The sequence below is a fragment of the Tamandua tetradactyla genome, chromosome 10, assembly GCF_023851605.1.
Source record: "Tamandua tetradactyla isolate mTamTet1 chromosome 10, mTamTet1.pri, whole genome shotgun sequence".
NCBI classification, from domain to species: Eukaryota; Metazoa; Chordata; class Mammalia; order Pilosa; family Myrmecophagidae; genus Tamandua; species Tamandua tetradactyla.
Genome location: NC_135336.1, coordinates 85159294 through 85178909, shown reverse-complemented (window position 1 = coordinate 85178909; position 19616 = coordinate 85159294). Strand labels below are relative to the sequence as shown.

Below are 19616 nucleotides of genomic sequence, written 5' to 3'. Positions count from 1 at the left end.
TTTATTTATTAATTAAAAAATAAAATAAAACAACATATATAATCAGTAATTCACAATATCATCAGTTGCATATTCATCATTTCTTAGAACATTTGCATTAATTCAGAAAAAGAAATAAAAAGACAATAGAAAAAGAAATAAAATGAACACAGGAAAGAAAAAAAAAAGATTATACCTACCATACCCCTTACCCCTTGCTTTCATTGATCACTAGCATTTAAACTAAATTTATTTTAGCATTTGTTCCCCCTGTTATTTATTTTTATTCCATATGTTCTACTCCTTTGTTGACAAGGTAGATAAAAGGAGCATCAGACACAGGGTTTTCACAATCATACAGTCAGTCACATTGTGACAGCTGTATCATTATTCAATCATACTCAAGAAGCATGGCTACTGGAACACAGCTCTACTCTTTCAGGCAGTTCCCTCCAGCCTCTCCATTACATCTTGAATAACAAGATGATATCTACTTGATGCATAAGAATAACCTTCAGGATAACCTCTGGACTCTGGAATCTCTCAGCCACTGACACTTTGTCTCATTTCCCTCTTCCCCCTTTTGGTCAAGAAGGTTCTCTCAATCCCTTGATGGTAAGTCTCAGCTCATTCTAGGGTTTTTCTCAATCCCTTGATGCTGAGTCTCTGTTCATTCCAAGATTTCTGTCCCACGTTGCCAGGAAGGTTCACACCCCTGGGTGTCATGGCCCATGTAGAGAGGGGTAGGGTGGTGAGACTGCTCGTTGTGTTGGCTGAAGAGAGGGGCCACATCTGAGCAACAAAAGAGGCTCTCTTGGGGGTGACTCTTTGGCCTAAATTTTAAGGAGACTTGACCTATCCTTTGCAGGGTTAAGTTTCATATGAACAAACCCCAAGACTGGGGGCTCTGCCTATAGCTTAGGTTGTCCACACTGCTTGTGAGAATATCAAGAATTCAACTTGGGGAAGTTGAATTTCTCCCCGTACTCACCACTCCCCGAAGGGGGCTTTGCAGATACTTTTCCACTCACTGATCGAATCACTCTGGGATTCATCGGGGCATCACTCTGGACAAACCAGCAAAATCTCATGTCCTACCTGAGATTCCAAGTACTTATGGCGTTCAATCAAACTATCTACATAAGTTATATTAGGAAATGCACTAGTCAAAATATAAATGTTGTAGCTAATAAACATTTTTTGCTTTAGTCTCACACAGAAGGTGACATTTAAAAATATTAATTACAATCTATTTTTAGTACCCTGCAATAATGACATTCCTTTGTTCTTCCTCATGCAAAAACATTTTTAAAATTGTACCTTGTACATTTCACTATTATTATACACTCTATGCATTCCTAGATTATACCATCTCAATCTTTAACATCTATCTTTCTTTCTGATTTCATTTATGTCCCCAGCCCTCCTCCCTCTATCATTCTCACATGCAGTTTCATTCAGTGTTTTAACATAATTATATTACAGTTAGGTAGTATTGTGCTGTCCATTTCTGAGTTTTTGTATCCAGTCCTGTTGCACAGTCTGTATCCCTTCAGCTCCAATTACCCAATATCTTACCCTATTTCTATCTCCTGATGGTCTCTGTTATGAACAAAGTATTTCACTTTTATTCACTAATGTCAGTTCATATCAATGAGACCATACAATATTTGTCCTTTAGTTTTTGGCTAGTCTCACTCAGCATAATGTTCTCAGGGTCCATCCATGTTGTTACATATTTAATAAGTTTATTCTGTCTTACAGCTGCATAATATTCCATCGTATGTATATACCACAGTTTGTTTAGCCACTCGTCTGTTGATGGACATTTTGGCTGTTTCCATCTCCTTGCAATTATAAATAATGCTGCTATAAACATTGGTGTGCAAATGTCCGTTTGTGTCTTTGCACTTATGTCCTCTGAGTAGATACCTAGCAATGATATTGCTGGGTCATATGGCAATTCTTTATTCAGCTTTTTGAGGAACCGCCAAACTGCCTTCCACAGTGGTTGCACCATTTGACATTCCCACCAACAGTGAATAAGTGTGCCTCTTTCTCCACATCCTCTCCAGCACTTGTCATTTTCTGTTTTGTTGATAATGGCCATTCTGGTGGGTGTGAGATGATATCTCATTGTGGTTTTGATTTGCATTTCTCTAATGGCCAGGGACGTTGAACATTTCTTCATGTGCCTTTTGGCCACTTGTATTTCCTCTTCTGAGAGGTGTCTGTTCAAGTCTTTTTCCCATTTTGAAATTGGATTGGCTGTCTCTTTGTTGTTGAGTTGAACAATCTCTTTATAAATTCTGGATACTAGACCTTTATCTGATATGTCGTTTCCAAATATTGTCTCCCATTGTGTAGGCTGTTTTTTTACTTTCTTGATGAAGTTCTTTGATGCACAAAAGCATTTAATTTTGAGGAGTTCCCATTTATTTATTTATTTCTTCAGTGCTCTTGCTTTAAGTGTAAGGTCTATAAAACTGCCTCCAATTATAAGATTTATAAGATATTTCCCTACATTTTCCTCTAACTGTTTTATGGTCTTAGACCTGATGTTTAGATCTTTGATCCATTTTGAGTTAACTTTTGTATAGGATGTGAGATATGGGTCCTCTTTCATTCTTTTGCATATGGATATCCAGTTCTCTAGGCACCATTTATTGAAGAGACTGTTCTGTCCCAGGTGAGTTGGCTTGACTGCCTTATCAAAGATCAAATGTCCGTAGATGAGAGGGTCTATATCTGAACATTCTATTTGATTCCATTGGTCGATATATCTATCTTTATGCCAATACCATGCTGTTTTGACCACTGTGACTTCATAATATGCCTTAAAGTCAGGCAGTGTGAGACCTCCAGCTTCGTTTTTTTTCCTCAAGATACTTTTAGCAATTCGGGACACCCTGCCCTTCCAGATAAATTTGCGTATTGGTTTTTCTATTTCCGAAAAATAAGTTGTTGGGATTTTGATTGGTATTGCGTTGAATCTGTAGATCAATTTAGGTAGAATTGACATCTTAACTATATTTAGTCTTCCAGTCCATGAACACGGTATACCCTTCCATCTGTTTAGGTCTTCTGTGATTTCTTTTAACAGTTTCTTGTAGTTTTCTTTGTATAGGTCTTTTGTCTCTTTAGTTAAATTTATTCCTAAGTATTTTATTCTTTTGGTTGCAATTGTAAATGGAATTCGTTTCTTGATATCCCCCTCAGATTGTTCATTACTAGTGTATAGAAACACTACAGATTTTTGAATGTTGATCTTGTAACCTGCCACTTTGCTGTACTCATTTATTAGCTCTAGTAGTTTTGTTGTGGATTTTTCAGGGTTTTTGACATATAGTATCATATCACCTGCAAACAGTGATAGTTTTACTTCTTCCTTTCCAATTTTGATGCCTTGTATTTCTTTTCTTGTCTAATTGCTCTGGCTGGAACTTCCAACACAATGTTGAATATCAGTGGTGATAGTGGACATCCTTGTCTTATTCCTGATCTTAGGGGGAAAGTTTTCAGTTTTTCCCCATTGAGGATGATATTAGCTGTGGATTTTTCATATATTCCCATTATCATTTTAAGGAAGTTCCCTTGTATTCCTATCCTTTGAAGTGTTTTCAACAGGGAAGGATGTTGAATTTTGTCAAATGCCTTCTCTGCATCAATTGAGATTATCCTGTGATTTTTCTGCTTTGATTTGTTGATATGGTATATTATATTAATTGATTTTCTTATGTTGAACCATCCTTGCATACCTGGGATGAATCCTACTTGGTCATGATGTATAATTCTTTTAATGTGTTGCTGGATTTGATTTGCTAGAATTTTGTTGAGGATTTTTGCATCTATATTCATTAGAGAAGATTGGTCTGTCATTTTCTTTTTTTGTAATATCTTTGCCTGCTTTTGGTATGAGGGTGATGTTGGCTTCATAGAATGAATTAGGTAGCTTTCCCTCCACTTCAGTTTTTTTGAAGAATTTGAGCAGGATTGGTACTAATTCTTTCTGGAATGTTTGGTAGAATTCACATGTGAAGCCATCTGGTCCTGGACTTTTCTTTTTGGGAAGCTTTTGAATGACTGATTCAATTTCTTTACTTGTGATTGGTTTGTTGAGGTCATCTATTTCATCTTGAGTTAAAGTTGGTTGTTCATGCCTTTCTAGGAAGTTGTCCATTTCATCTACATTGTTGTATTTATTGGCATAAAGTTGTTCATAGTATCCTGTTATTACCTCCTTTATTTCTGTGGGGTCAGTGGTTATGTCTCCTCTTCCATTTCTGATCTTATTTATTTGCATCCTTTCTCTTCTTCTTTTTGTCAATCTTGCTAAGGGCCCATCAATCTTATTGATTTTATTATAGAACCAACTTCTGATTTTATTGATTTTCTCAATTGTTTTCATGTTCTCAATTTCATTTATTTCTGCTCTAATCTTTGTTATTTCTTTCCTTTTGCTTGCTTTGGGGTTAGTTTGCTGTTCTTTCTCCAGTTCTTCCAAGTGGACAGTTAATTCCTGTATTTTTACCCTTTCTTCTTTTTTGATATAGGCATTTAGGGCAATAATTTCCCTCTTAGCACTGCCTTTGCTGCATCCCATAAGTTTTGATATGTTTTGTTTTCATTTTCATTTGCCTTGAGATATTTACTGATTTCTCTTGTAATTTCTTCCTTGACCCACTGGTTGTTTAAGAGTGTGTTGTTGAGCCTCCACATATTTGTGAATTTTCTGGTGATCTGCCTATTATTGATTTCCAACTTCATTCCCTTATGATCTGAGAAAGTGTTTTGTATGATTTCAGTCTTTTAAAATTTGTTGAGACTTGCTTTGTGACCCAGCATATGGTCCATCTTTGAGAATGATCCATGAGCACTTGAGAAAATTGTGTATCCTACTGTTGTGGGGTGTAATGTCCTATAAATGTCTATTAAGTCTAGCTCATTTATTGTAATATTCAAATTCTCTTTTTTTCTTTATTGATCCTCTGGCTAGACCTGATGTTCTGTCCATTGATGAGAGTGGGGAATTGAAGTCTCCAACTATTATGGTATATGTGTCTATTTCCCTTTTCAGTGTTTGCAGTGTTTGCCTCATGTATTTTGGGGCATTCTGGTTCGGTGCATAAATATTTATGATTGTTATGTCTTCTTGTTGAATTCTTCCTTTTGTTAGTACATGGTATCCTTCTTTGTCTCTTTTAACTGTTTTTCATTTGAAGTCTAATTTGTTGGATATTAGTATAGCTACTCCTGCTCTTTTCTGGTTGTTATTTGCATGAAATATCTTTTCCCAACCTTTCACTTTCAACTTATGTTTATCTTTGGGTCTAAGATGTGCTTCCTGTAGACAGCATATAGAAGGATCCTGTTTTTTTTTTTAGGATCCTGTTTTTTAATCCATTCTGCCAGTCTTATGTCTTTTGATTGGGGAGTTCAATCCATTAACATTTAGTGTTATTACTGTTTGGGTAGTACTTTCCTCTACCATTTTGCCTTTTGTATTTTATATGTCATATCTAATTTTCTTTCTTTCTACACTCTTCTCCACACCTCTCTCTTCTGTCTTTTCGTATCTGTCTGTAGTGCTCCCTTCAATATTTCTTGCAGAGCTGGTCTCTTGGTCACAAATTCTCTCAGTGACATTTTGTCTGAAAATGTTTTAATTTCTCCCTCATTTTTGAAGGACAATTTTGCTGGATATAGGAGTCTTGGTTGGCAGTTTTTCTCTTTTAGTAATTTAAATATATCGTCCCACAGTCTTCTCATCTCCATGGTTTCTGCTGAGAAATCTACACATAGTCTTATTGGATTTCCCTTGTATGTGATGGATTGCTTTTCTCTTGCTGCTTTCAAGATCCTCTCTTTCTCTTTGACCTCTGACATTCTAACTAGTAAATGTCTTGGAGAACGTCTATTTGGATCTGTTCTCTTTGGGGTACGCTGCACTTCTTGGATCTGTAATTTTAGATCCAAGAGTTGGGAAATTTTCAGTGATAATTTCCTCCATTAGTTTTTCTCCTCCTTTTCCCTTCTCTTCTCCGTATGGGACACCCACAACACGTATATTCGTGTGCTTCATATTGTCCTTCAATTCCCTGAGTCCCTGCTCATATTTTTCCCTTATATTTTCTTTTTCTTGCTGGATTTCAGATGTTCCATCCTCCGGTTCAGAGATCCTATGTTCCGTCTCTTGAAATCTACCATTCTAGGTTTCCATTGTTTTTTTCATCTCTTCTACAGTACCTTTCATCCCTGTAAGTTCCATGATTTGTTTTTTCAGACTTTCCATTTCTTCTTTTTGTTCATTCCTTGCCTTCTTCATATCCTCCCTCAATTCATTGATTTGGTTTTTGATGAGGTTTTCCATGTCTGTTCGTACATTCTGAATTAGTTGTTTCAGCTCTTGTATCTCATTTGAACTATTGATTTGTTCCTTTGACTGGGCCATATCTTCAGTTTTTCTGGTGTGATTTGTTATTTTTTGCTGGCGTCTAGACATTTAATTACCTTGATTAGTTTATTCTGGAGATTGCTTTCACTTCTCTTACCTAGGGTTTTCTTGCTAGATGAATTTGTTGTCTATCTGTTCTTTGACCCTTCAGTTCAGCTTTTTCCAGACCTCTAGCTTAGGTTTTTTTTAACAGTGGATAATTTTTCAGTTCTTGTTTTCTTGTTTCTTGCCCTGCTTGTATGGTGCCTTTTCCCTCCCCACCCTTAGGAGGGTCTACGTAGGTATTATGGACTCCAGCCGGGTTTTCCCGGACTAAACTGGCCTCCTATCAGGGGGAAGGAGTCGCCTGCATCAGTTTTCCCTGAGGGTGAGACCCAGCAAGTTAAAAAGACTTTCCTGTGAAGTCTCTGGGCTCTGTTTTTTCTTATCCTGCCCAGTATGTGGCATGTCTGCCTGCGGGTCACACCAGCAAAAGATGTTGTGCCACTTTTAACTTTGGCAGACTCTCCCTGCTGGGGGCGTGGTGGAGATGGAGGAGAGGTTGTAGGCTGGTTTTAATGGCTTCAGATTGCCAAGCCCTGGGGTCTGAATTCCTTGAGAGAGGGATTCCACCTGAGTTGGGCTTCACCCCTCCCCTGGGGAAGGCACAGGTGGGAGACAGCCCTGAAAGCAGCCGGTTTCTGCCTATGCCTTGTGGCAGTTGCAGCCTGAGAAGTCCCGCCGCTGAATCCAGAGGCTGCCAAGTCTGTGTAGAAACACAGCCACTAAAACCTCCGTTTCCTCCACTTTCCTATTTTTCCATGAGCCCAATGAGCGAACTCCGCCTTGACCAGGCTTAGAGTCTCTTTCCTTTCCCTCTGGGAAGCCGCCTGTGGGGGAGGGGCGCCAGGCACTGGCCGCCGCATCTGGGGGAACTCATGGTTTTGGGGAGGCTTGCAGCCAGTTCAGCTGGTCCAGACGGGTATGCTGTGTGTCCAGTCACTGACATGGCTCCGGGAGCTGTTCTGTACTGTTTCTGGTTATTTAGTAGTTGTTCTGGAGGACAAACTAAAATGCGCCCATTGCTCAGCCATCATCTTGGCCCCTCCTCTTTCTGTCAGTCTTTAGGGGTATGTGGACTATGTCCATTCTAACTTTTTTCCTGTTGGAAAGGGCTGTTTATAATATGGAATAAGGGAATGGAACTAGCTGATGTTCTGGAGAGGCTGCCCCCTCTGGGTTTCAGGATTTATCTGGCCTAGGAACCCATCTGGAGGTTGTGGGTTTCTGGAAAGTAATCCTAGCACATGGGAACCTTTGTAGAATCTCACATAGAGCTCTACTGTTCTTTAGGGCTGGCAGGAATAGTTGTGGTTGTGGTTTGGTAAAAACATGATAAGTAGCATTGTCTAGCTGAAGCTTTCATAAGAGTAGCCTCCAGTGTAGCTTCTCAGCTCTATTTTGAACTCTCTCAGCCACTGATACCTTATATGTTACAATTCGTCAGGAAGGCATGTCAATCCCATGGTATTAGGGCCAGGCTCGTCCCAGGGATTCATATTTCATATTGCTAGGGAGACTATTACCCTCCCTGGATGTCATGTCCCATGGAGGGGGGAAGGTAATAATTTCACTTGCGGATTTGGGCTTGAGAGAGAGGCCATATCTGAGCAACAAAAGAGGTTCTCTGAAAGTAACTCTTAGGCATAATTTAGGTAGGCTTAGTTTCCCTGCTACATAAATAAGCTTCACAGGAGCAAACCTCAATATCAAGTGCTTGGCCTACTGATTTGGGTGTCCCTAATGTTTCAGGGGTTTCCCCAGTGGTAAAATTTAGTAGTTTCATATTTTTCTCTCATCCCTCAAGGGACTTTGCCAATACTTACTAATTATCTGGTCAATTTACTCTAGGATGTATCTGGACATTCCATTAAGCTTTACAGAATTACAAGCCCTCATTCCCATTCTGGGCTCCATGTGTTTGGGTTGTTTAAATGATCTATCCAGACAGATTGAGTTAGAAAATTTAGGTTTTGGAGAAAATAAACTCTCCTCCTTTGGTCTCATAGAGTAGGTGAAGTTTGGAAATACAGACATTGTTAAATGTATTATTGAACCAGAATAGAAAAATCTACGGAAAAGAGGAAAATATATCTTAATATATTTACCTCAGTAAAATTGGTATTACCATTAAAAAGTTTTTAAAATTACTTTTTCATTTTCTTCTTCAGTTATTCTAGAAATGGCCAAATGAAGATATTTATCAGAAAGTATGTGATGAAATAGACAAGAAAAAGCCCTAATTCTGAGCAGGCTTGATATATACCTCAACATTAGAATGTGACTGAAGGATTTGTAATAAATACTTTATCAGTACCCAAAGATCTGTTTAAAATATGCCTCAATAGTTGGGAATATTTTATGTGGTTCTATCTTGAGGAAATGTCCGCAATACCAGAACTTCCTCAAAAACTGTTTTTGGTTTTATTTCAAGTTTTTCTTTTCTGAATGAGTTACTGGTTCACTGTAAGAGCATTAAAAGCGTAGTTCAGTCTTGATCATTTTAAATCCTGGCATTTCCTTTTTATTTTATTTTGAAGTATCTATCAAGAAAATGTTATATCTCCTCACTACTTGAGATGCTGTCCTCAGAAAATCAGATGATGGTTTGCATGTCTGAAATAATTGCTGATTGATATGAGATAATTGTACAGTAATCAGAAAAAGTAGCTGGTATGTGCATGAGTATACATTTCTCTCATATTTTACTGGTGATATTCTGAAATTATACTTTTTCCCCCCATAGAGAGCATGATTGGTAACTTTCAGTATCATGTAGGTAAATTATTTGTAATTTTGTAATTTTTATAATTTCTTAATTTTTTAGGTAGAATTTGAAAATATTAAAAAAAAAAAAGTCTTTTGTTCCTGCATAATTTTCTGGTAGTTAGCTTATGTAGTTAGAGAAATTATTTTTTTAATTTACCTAAAGGAACATATTTTTTTCTGAATTCTGTTCATATATCTCTTGAAATAGTTGATAAGCAATTACTGGTAATAATTCAGGTCCAACCCAAATGGGTGTGCTCTTTAGTTGACTCTGGATTGCTTTATATGATTTTGATAATTGGTAGTTGACTTTGCAGGCAATTAGATATCTACTTTTGTTAAGATCACCTAATTGAAAAAGTTGGCAGTCGAATAATAAGCTCTGAGAAGCCAATCACTTGCATCTTTTCTCTCCTTTTGCTTGATTCCTATAAATATTTTATTGACTTTGTGCATTGTCAGATGTATTTTTGTTTAAACAAGGTCTCTTGAAATTCTTTCTGCTTATGATCATTTATAATACCTTGATACAGATTGCAAAAATTAGTTGAAAATCTTCTAGATATCAGTAAGTGGTCTCTCCATAAAGATTCGTTTAAGGATTTCTACTAAATTCCAGCATGAGTTTTAAAAAAATGGAAGATTGTAGTCATCCTTATGGATTAAGCCAAATTGCTACTTTAAGTATATAATAATTCAAGTGAATTGAATGCAAATGCCTATCTAAAGGTACATCCATTTAGGTTTATAGTAAAGGCTTGCAGCTGATGATTAAGATTTAGCCTAGGAGTAAGTGAAATGATAATGATTATTTTTAGACCCAACATTATTTGTTATTGATTTGTTGCTGGTGAGCAAAATAAGAAAAACAATAGCATAGCTTTATTAAAAACAAGCCATTTGTAAATATAGCATGGAAATGGTAGCTCCGCAGGTCCTCCTTGAAGAGCCAAGGAAAGGCTCTATAATCAGTAACTCACAATATTATCACATAGTTGTATATTCATCATCATGATCATTTCTTAGAAATTTGCATCAATTCGGAAAAGAAATAAAAAGAAAACAGAAAAAAATTCATACATACCATACCCTTTACCCCTCCCTTTCATTGATCACTAGCATTTCAAAGTACTAAATTTATTTTAACATTTGTTCCCCCTATTTATTTTTATGCTGTATGTTTTACTTCTTTTGATAAAGTAGATAAAAGGAGCATCAGACACAAGGTTTTCGCAATCACACAGTCACACTGTGAAAGCGTTATCATTATACAATCATCTTCAAGAAACATGGCTACTGGAATATAGCTCTACATTTTCAGGCAGTTCTCTCCAGCCTCTTTATTACATCTTGACTAACAATGTGATATCTATTTAATGTGTAAGAATTACCTCCAGGATAACTTCTCGGCTCTGTTTGAAATCTCAGCCATCAACACTTTTTTTTGTCTCATTTCATTCTTCCCCCTTTTGGTTGAGAAGGTTTTCTAAATCCCTTGATGCTGAGTCCCAGCTCATTTTAGGAATTCTGTCCCATGTTTCCAGGAAGTCATGTCCCACGTAGACAGGGGAAGGGCAGTGAGTTTGCTTGTTGTGTTGGCTGGAGAGAGAGGCCACTTCTGAGCAACAAAAGAGGTTCTCTTGGGGGTGACTCTTAGTCCTAATTTTTTTTATTATTATTAATTAAAAATTTTTTTTTTAAAAATCAAAAATCACCAAACAAACGCAAACATTCATATACATATATACCTTCATTTATTCCTTGTCTAAAGCTTTTCATTTATCCAGTTAGATCCAAGTTTCTGACCTATAACGTTATCCGTATACCTGAAGAATTTCTTTAATATTTCTCTCAGGGTAGTTCTGATGGTAATGAATACTCTGTTTTTGTTTTGCTGAAAAAGTCTTTATGTCTCCCTTACTTCTGACGGACAGTTTCAGTAGGTATAGAATTATAGTTTGGTGGGTTTTTTTCTTTCAACATTTCACATATTTTACTTTATCCTCCCCTTGCTTACATGGCTCTCACAAGAAGTCTGTTATCATTCTTTTTTTTTTTAATAGGCAGGCACCGGGATTGGAATCCAGGTCTTGAGCATGGCAGGCAAGAACTCTGCCACTGAGCCACTGTGGCCCGTCCTCTTATAATTCTTATCCTTGTTCCTCTAAGGTCGGGATTTTTCCTCTGGCTTCTTTTGAGATTTTTGCTTTGTCTTTGTATCTATGTAGTTTGAATAAATGATGTGCCTAGATACAGATATTTTGATATTTATTCTGCTTGGTATTCTCTGAGCTTTCTGGATCTGTGGCTTCATTTTCTTTTTCTTCTCAATTTAATATTCTAATTACGTGGTATATATTATACCTTTTGAAAATTTCCCACAGTTCTTGGGTGTTCAGGATTTTTTTTTTCATTCTTTTTTCTCTTTACATTACAATCTGAGAAGTTTCTATTATCTCATCTTCAAGCTCACTGATTCTTTCTTTGGCCATTTCAAGTCTACTGATGAGTCAGTCAAAGACACTTCAGTTATTTTATAGTGGTTTCAATTTCTTGCATTTACTTTTGATTCTTTCTTAGAGTTTCCATCTCTCAGCTTCCATTTCCTATCCGTTCTTGCATATTGTCTACTTTTTCATTAGGGCACTAAACATATTAATCATAGTTATTTTTAATTTCCAGTCTGATAATTACAGCTGTGCCATAACTAAGTCTGGTTCTGATGCTTGTTTTTTTTCTCTTTAGACTGTGTTTTTTCTTGCCTTTTGGTATGTCTAGTATTTGGTATTACTAGCATTTCAATCTAAATTTATTTTAACATTTGTACCCTCTATTATTTATTTTTATTCCATATGTAAAAGGAGCATCAGATACAGGGTTTTCACAATCACACAGTCACATTGCAAAAGTTATATCATTATACAATCATCTTCAAGAAACATGGCTACTGGAACACAGCTCAACATTTTCAGGCAGTTCCCTCCAGCCTCTCCATTACATCTTGACTAACAAAGTGATATCTATTTAATGCGCAAGAATAACCTCCAGGATAACCTCTCAACTCTGTTTGGAATCTCTCAGTCTTAGGCCTAATTTTAAGTGGGCTTGACCTATCCTTTGCAGGGTTAAGTTTCATATGAACAAACCCCAAGATTGGGGACTCAGCCTATTGCTTTGGTTTTCCCCGCTGCTTGTGAGACTATCAAGAATTCTCCACTTGGGAAAGTTGAATTTCCCCCTTTCACACTGTTCCTCCAAGGGGACTTTGCAAATACATTTTTATTCAGTGTTTAAATCACTCTGGGATTTATTGGGGCATCACTCTGGACAAACCTACAAAATCTTATGCCCTACTCAAGTTCCATGAACTTATGGTGTCCAATTAAGCTGTCCACATATGTTATATTAGGAAATGCACTAGTCAAAGTATAAATTTTGTACTGTATAAACATTTTTTTGCTTTAGTCTCACATATAAGTTGAAATTTTAAAATATTAATTACCATCTGTTTTCAGTACCCTGCAATAATGACATTCCTTTGCTCTTCTTCATGCAAAAACACTTTTAAATTTGTACATTTAGTCACTATCATTATATACTCTAGGCATTTCTAGATTATACCAGCTCAGTCTTTATCATCTATCTTTCCTTCTGATTTTATTTGTGCCCCCAGGCCTCCTCCTCCTATCATGAATCAATTCTCATATTCAGCTTCATTCAGTGTTCTAACTGTATTGTATTACAGTTAAGTAGTATTGTGCTATCCATTTCTGAGTTTTTACAATCAGTCCTGTTGCACAATCTGTATCCCTTCAGCTCCAGTGAACCAGTATCTACCCTATTTCTATCTTCTGCTGGTCTCGCAACAGGTGAAATTAATTTCCATATATTTTCTTTAACCCAATAAATCCAAAATATCATACATTTTTTTTTACATTTTTTTTTTTCCATATTAGGTCTTTCTAATTTTACACAGAGCTCATTTCAATTTCTCTCAGATGCACTTCAAGTTCTTAATAGCCAAATGTGCATGGTGGCTACTATATTGGACAGTGATGCTATACAGGGGCCAATTGGCCTATCCATTCTCTAGGAAGAGAATTATAGTTCTTGTAGCAGGCAGGATAAGATTTCCTCTTTAAGCCCCCACATTTTACAGATGAGGACACTGAAATCTGAAGACGGTGAGTTGCCCTGTATGACCCAGAAATTTTAGGATCAAAGCCCAATCCCGGTCCTCATCTTCCAATCTCTTTATTCATCAACATGATTTTTCATTTTGCTATTGTAATTGCCACATCACGTTTTTTTGTTTGTTTGTTTTTGTTTGTTTTAGCTGTGTTAGTCATTTAATGAAATAATATATCATGCAGTGATTCTCCCAGTGCTTTCTTAAAAAAAAATTTATTGTGCTAACATATATATGACAAAAATTTTCATTTTAACTACTTCCAAGTATACAATTCCGTGGTGTTAATTGCAGTCACAATATTGCATTACCATCACATACATTATCATATTTTCCCATCATCCTAAACAGAAGACTCTATACCAATTAAGCATTAATTCCTCAATCCCCACCCCTAACCTGCCCCCAGTAACCTGTATTCTAATTTCTGACTCAATGAATTTGTATATTCTATTTCATGTAAGTGAAATCATAACAGTATTTGTCCTTTATGTCTGGCTTATTTCACTCAACATGAGGTCTTCGAGGTTAATGTAGCTAGTCTCAGAACTTCATTCCTTTCTGTGGCTGAGTAATACATCTTTGTATGTATTGATCACGTTTTGTTTATCCATTCATCCATTGATGAACATTTTGGTTGCTTCCACCTTTTGGCTATTTTGAATAATGCTTCTGTGAACATTTGGTATTCAAATATCTGCTTGAGTCCCTGCTTTCAATTTTCCTTGGGTATATACCTAGAAGTAAGATTGCTAGATCATGTGATAATTTAATACTCAACTTTCTGAGGAATCCCAAAAATTGTTCTCCACAGTAGCCACACCATCTTACCTTCCTGCTGCCAGTGATTGAGTGTTTCTGTTTTTCTGTATCCCCTTAAACACTTATTATTTTCTGTTTTTTGAATAATAGCCATTCTAGTGAGTTTGAAGTGTTGTCTTAATTCATTGGGTATATACCTGCTAGTGGGATTACTGGGTGTTTTAGTTTGCAAGCTTCTGGAATGTGATATACTGGAAATAGAATGGCTTTAAAAAGGGGAATTTATTAAGTTGCAAGTTTACAGTTCTAAGGGTGTGAAATGTCCAAATTAAGGCAAGGCTATGAAAATGTTACAATGTCAACAAAAGGTTACCCTAACTCAAGATAGGCAGATGAAATACAAGGTTTCTTTCTTAGCTGGAAGGGCAGATAGGGGAGTGTGCTATCTTTCTCTCCCAGTTTCTTGTTTCATGAAGCTTCCCTGGGGGACAGTTTCCTTCTTCATCTCCAAAGGTCAAAATAGCTGGTGGGTTGGTGGGCTCTCATGGCTCTAAAGCTTTTTCCAAAATGGTTCCCTCTTAAAGGGCTCCAGTAAGCAGTGTCACTTTGAGTGGGTGGAGACGCAGCTCCATGGAAACCATCTAATCAAAAGTCACCACCCGCAATTGGGTGGGTCATATCTCTATGGAAACAATAAAAAAGATTCTATCCAGTAATATTGAATGATGATCAATGACCATGGCTTTTCTGGGGTACATAATAGCTACAAACCAGCACACCAGGTGTAGTAGTTAGGTTCAAGTGTCAACTTGGCCAGGTGATGGTGCCCAGTTGTTCTGTTGCTGTGGATTTAAATCATCAGTCTGTGAATTTCCTCTATGGCTGATTCCTTATGCAGTCAGCTAAGGGGAGTGTGTTCCTCAATGAGCGGGCCTTAAAAGGAGAGGTCAGAAGAAAGAGAAACAGCTCAGCACAGCTCCAAGGAGCTCATCACAGCCCAACATAAGGCAATTCAGAGCTGAATCCGACACAGATGTTTGGAGATACAGAAAAGAACCACCCTCGGGAAAGCTGTTTGAACCCAGAAACCAGGAGAGAAGCCCCCCAGGTGTCACCATGCGCCTTCCAATGTGACAGAGCCAGAGGAAAGACAGCCAGCTGCCAGCTGCCTTTCCTCTGAAGAACTCTAAATTTGTAACTAAGTCCCTCTTATAAAAGCCGATCCATTTCTGGTATATTGCATACCAACAGCATTAGCAAACAAAAACACTGGGTCATTAGATATTTCCATGCTTAGCTTTCTGAGGAACTACCAAACTGTTTTTCACAGAGGCTGTACCATTTTACATTCCCATCAGCAATTGATGAGTGTTCCTATTTCTCTGCAACAACACTTGTTATTTTCCATTTTTTTTGAATAGTAGCTATTCTAATAGGTGTGAAATGCTTTCTCATTATGTTTTTTCCTCTGTATTATCGTTTTATTTCTTTTTCTGTTGTCTTTTTATCTCATTATGGTTTTGATTTGTATTTCCCTAATGGGTAATGATGTTGAACATGTATTAATTTGCTTTTTGGTCATTTGTTTATCTTCTTTGGAGAAATGTCTATTCAAGTCCTTTGTCCATTTTTTAATTGGATTGTTTGACTTTCTGTTGCTGAGTTGTAAGAACTGGGTATTAAATCTTTATTAGATGTGTGGTTTCTTGTGTTTTCTTCCATTTTGTAGGTTTTCTTCACTTTCTTGAAGTCATTTGCACAAAAGTTTTTGATTTTGATGTAGTTCAACTTCTCTATTTTCTTTTTTTTTTTTTTTTTTTTTTTTTAAAGGAAAGACAGAGAGAAGGAAGGAAGGATAGAAGGAAGGAAGGAAGGAAGAAAGGGAAACATTTTTAAACATTTTCTTGTTTTATTGTATTCTGTTTCTCCGTTTTTGTTACATGGGCTGGGGCCGGGAATCGAACCGAGGTCCTCCGGCATAGCAGGCAAGCACTTTGCCCGCTGAGCCACCGCAGCCCGCCCTCTATTTTCTTTTATTGTTCAGGTTTTGGGTGTAAAGTCTAGCAATCCATTGCCTGTTATAAGATCCTGAAGATACTTCCCTATGTTTTCTTTTAGGAGTTTTATAAAGAGTTTTGGTTCCCATGTTTGGATCTTAAATCCATTTTTAGTTTATATTTTGTATATGTTGTGAGATTGGGGTCCGCTTTTGTTCTTTTTCATATAGATACCCAGTTTTTCCAACATCGTTTGTTAAAGAGACTATTCTTTGCCCAGAGTGGACTTGGCACTGTTGTCAAAAATCAGTTGACCAAATGTTAAAATAAATTCAGTAGATTGAAATGCTTGTGATCAGTGAAAGGGAGGGGTAAGGGGTATGGTATGTATGATTTTTTTTTTCTGTTTTCTTTTTATTTCTTTTTCTGAATTGGTGCAGATGTTCTAAGAAATGATCATAATGATGAATATACAACTATGTGATGAAAAAAAAAGAATGCTAAAACAAAAAATCAGTTGACCATAAATGTGACCATCACATCGGTTTCAGTGTTTATGAATCTTAGGCTGTGTCCATCAGTTAAATGTTGGGCCAGGAACCTTAGGAAAATCTGAACTTCCTGAGGAAGGTATGGTCAGATCTGGACAAAACTCTGTTTTGGGCTTGGTTTTCAGCCATAATCCAAATAAAAATACTAGGTGTACCCAGAAACACTCTATGGAATAGTAATGTGGGATGATACTGAGCCTGCCAGTTTGTCTTTTTTTTTTTAGCTTGGTCACTGTGAAGGGGGGGCAGGTCGACCTTTTGGGACCCAAGGCACGTGACTGAACACTGGTTGAAATGTCAGCTGCTCACCGAAAGAAGGGAGATAGGCTTGTCAATAGAGTACCCATCTTATTGTGTGTATAGGGAATGTTAGACATGTATACATGTAAGTAATTGTTCCTGGAAATGTTGGAGTTAGGCTTTTGCTTTTTCAAGGAAGGCTGTATGTGTGTGCACCCATCCTCTTAGTTATTCTGAAAGAATGATAGTTTTTGACAACTTTAAGCCCAGTGCACTCCTGGCATGTTAAGAAGTTATTTTCAGGATGTAAGCAAATGTGGAAAGATTTATTGTGTGGCATGGTAGGGCAGAGAAGGTGGGGTACTGGGCACTCCTAGCATCATTGTGTTGTAATTGCTAGATGTTTTACAGTGCATGTTGGATGAACTTTAGAAATGGAATTTTTCATTTCATCCCTAAAATATTTATCAGCATTGATGTTGTAGGTTGTGTAAGAGTGCTTGAAGAGAGTTTAAATTTATTCATGTGCCCCAGGTTTAGTGATTTTTAGATTTAGGAATAAGCTTAATCTTTCTCTTTGAACCTTAAGACTCATCTGTGGCTAAGCTTTACCCACAAAACCACATGACTTTTAAATTAAGCATGCATTATATTTTCCTTGGATTCTAATGCATCTGAATTTTGCAAATGCTAATGTATTGGACAGTACTTAGAGTATTCACAGCTTGCCAGAACTAGTAAAAAGTACAAGGAGATCTGTATTTCCCTTGGAAGTTGGCTATAAACCTTTAAACTTAAGAAAAATCACCATGTTTTTAACAACTTTCTCTCTATTTCTCATAGTAAATATACCCAATAGGATTAAAAGCTTAGAGTTTTAAAATAATAGCTGGACAAATGCTTTTTTTTTTTTTTTTTTGGCATTTCTAACCTGAAGTTAGACTGGAAGTAGTGGTATAGAGAAGAATTGTACACTAAATACTGGTTCATATTAAGTATTTATTGAATGATCTAAATTGCCAGCTCCTATGTAATATTCAATCCAATGGTCCTACAGCTATAACTCAGTACTTAAGGAAAATAAGGTTAACAGAAACCATAGGGATTAATGAATTAACTTAAACATGACCTCGTAATTCAAAGGAGCCATCCTCTCTTTCGGTGATTCTGTGATTGCTTTTGTAAGCAGCAATATGACTGTCAGAAGTTGTTAGACTTGACCAGCCAACCTAGGCGGTATATGAATGTAGATGTTAGTGAAATTGTGATTTCAGTTTACTGAAGCCGTTCAATGGGAAGGCAATAACTGGGTTGTGTATCCCAACAGTTTAAGTACAGCATCCTCCTTTCTGTCTTTTCTGCTGCTCTGGTCTCTCCTGATCGCCTGTGGTTAAAAAACAAGTCAGAAACACTCACTCATGATGCTAACCAAAGAATAGAAACTTTAGCAGTGAAATAGAACTAGATTTTTTCTTTAAATTTAACATGTGCCTTGACACTGTTTTCACATGACCTTGTATAGCGTTGTGAATCCATTCAGCCAGGTTCACATACTGTTGTTCTCATGGCCAATTAACTGGCTTTCCATTATTATACTCCATATTATAGGCTTTTGGAGCAAGGAGTATATTTACTGTTTACTTATTTTAAATAAATGGAATACTATAAATATATGGTGAATAAATGCTGCTACTGTTGAAAAATACCAGTTAAAATACCTATCCTGTGAAATTTCAGGAATTCCAGTTAGAGCAAACAGTGCTATAATATGGAAATTCCATCTATCAGCACAATTATTACCAATTATGCGTATGTCAAGCCCTGCAATTCAGCTGTGAAAAAGGCCAGCTTCTTGATCTCACAGAGTTTGTATTCTGTAAGGGCTGACAGCAAGTCAGTACGTGCACCAAGCAGTATATTCTGGGCTACTTCGTGGTCAGTGCTATGAAGAAAACTCAAACAACAAGCGGTGGGTTGGAGAGGGAAGATATTTAGTAGGGTACAGTCTTCTACCTCCATGGTCAGAGAGGAGTTTCAGATAAGGTGGCATTTGAATGAAACCCTTCTTCAAAGCGTGGCAGTGAGTCAGAGAAAACTATTCAAGCCAAAAGGAACAGTAAATGGGAAGATTGAGAGGCGGGGGCATGCTGGGGTGCCTCGAGAGGGTATAGGTTCTGTTGCAGCCAACCAACTGGGTATATATACATGATTTATCATTGATGGTTCTTATTGGTGATTCTTTTGTAAATCCAATGGCCAGGGTCTTCCAGGCTGAGGTTACTCAGTCTTGGAGAAGAATGCACATTTTAATCAAGAGGATTTTATAGAAGACCTTCTGTATTCCAGATATTTAAAAGAGCTCTTAGTAAATTATAATTCACCTTTGGCTGTGTATTTTAAAATTTAAGACAGGGAAAATACTATTTTTTTCCCATTTTTTTTTCTTCCTTGTTCCATCTGAGAAAATTTGGATTAGAAACTTGGTAGTCAGTCATGTCGTGTTGTTTGTGATCTACTAGTTCTGGAATAAACATCTGCATTTTTGGCATATGTAAAAATAGTGTGCAGAAAGGCTTTTTTTATTATTAACCGGATATAGCATTTTCTGTGAGCCGGACACTGTTTCTAAGTGCTTC

The 19616-nt window shown here is 36.9% G+C and overlaps 1 protein-coding gene across 6 annotated transcripts in view; it reads left to right on the top strand.

The window, feature by feature from the left end:
- Positions 1-19616, top strand: part of APP (amyloid beta precursor protein) — a 290703-nt gene that overhangs the window by 11648 nt on the left and 259439 nt on the right. The window lies entirely within an intron of this gene.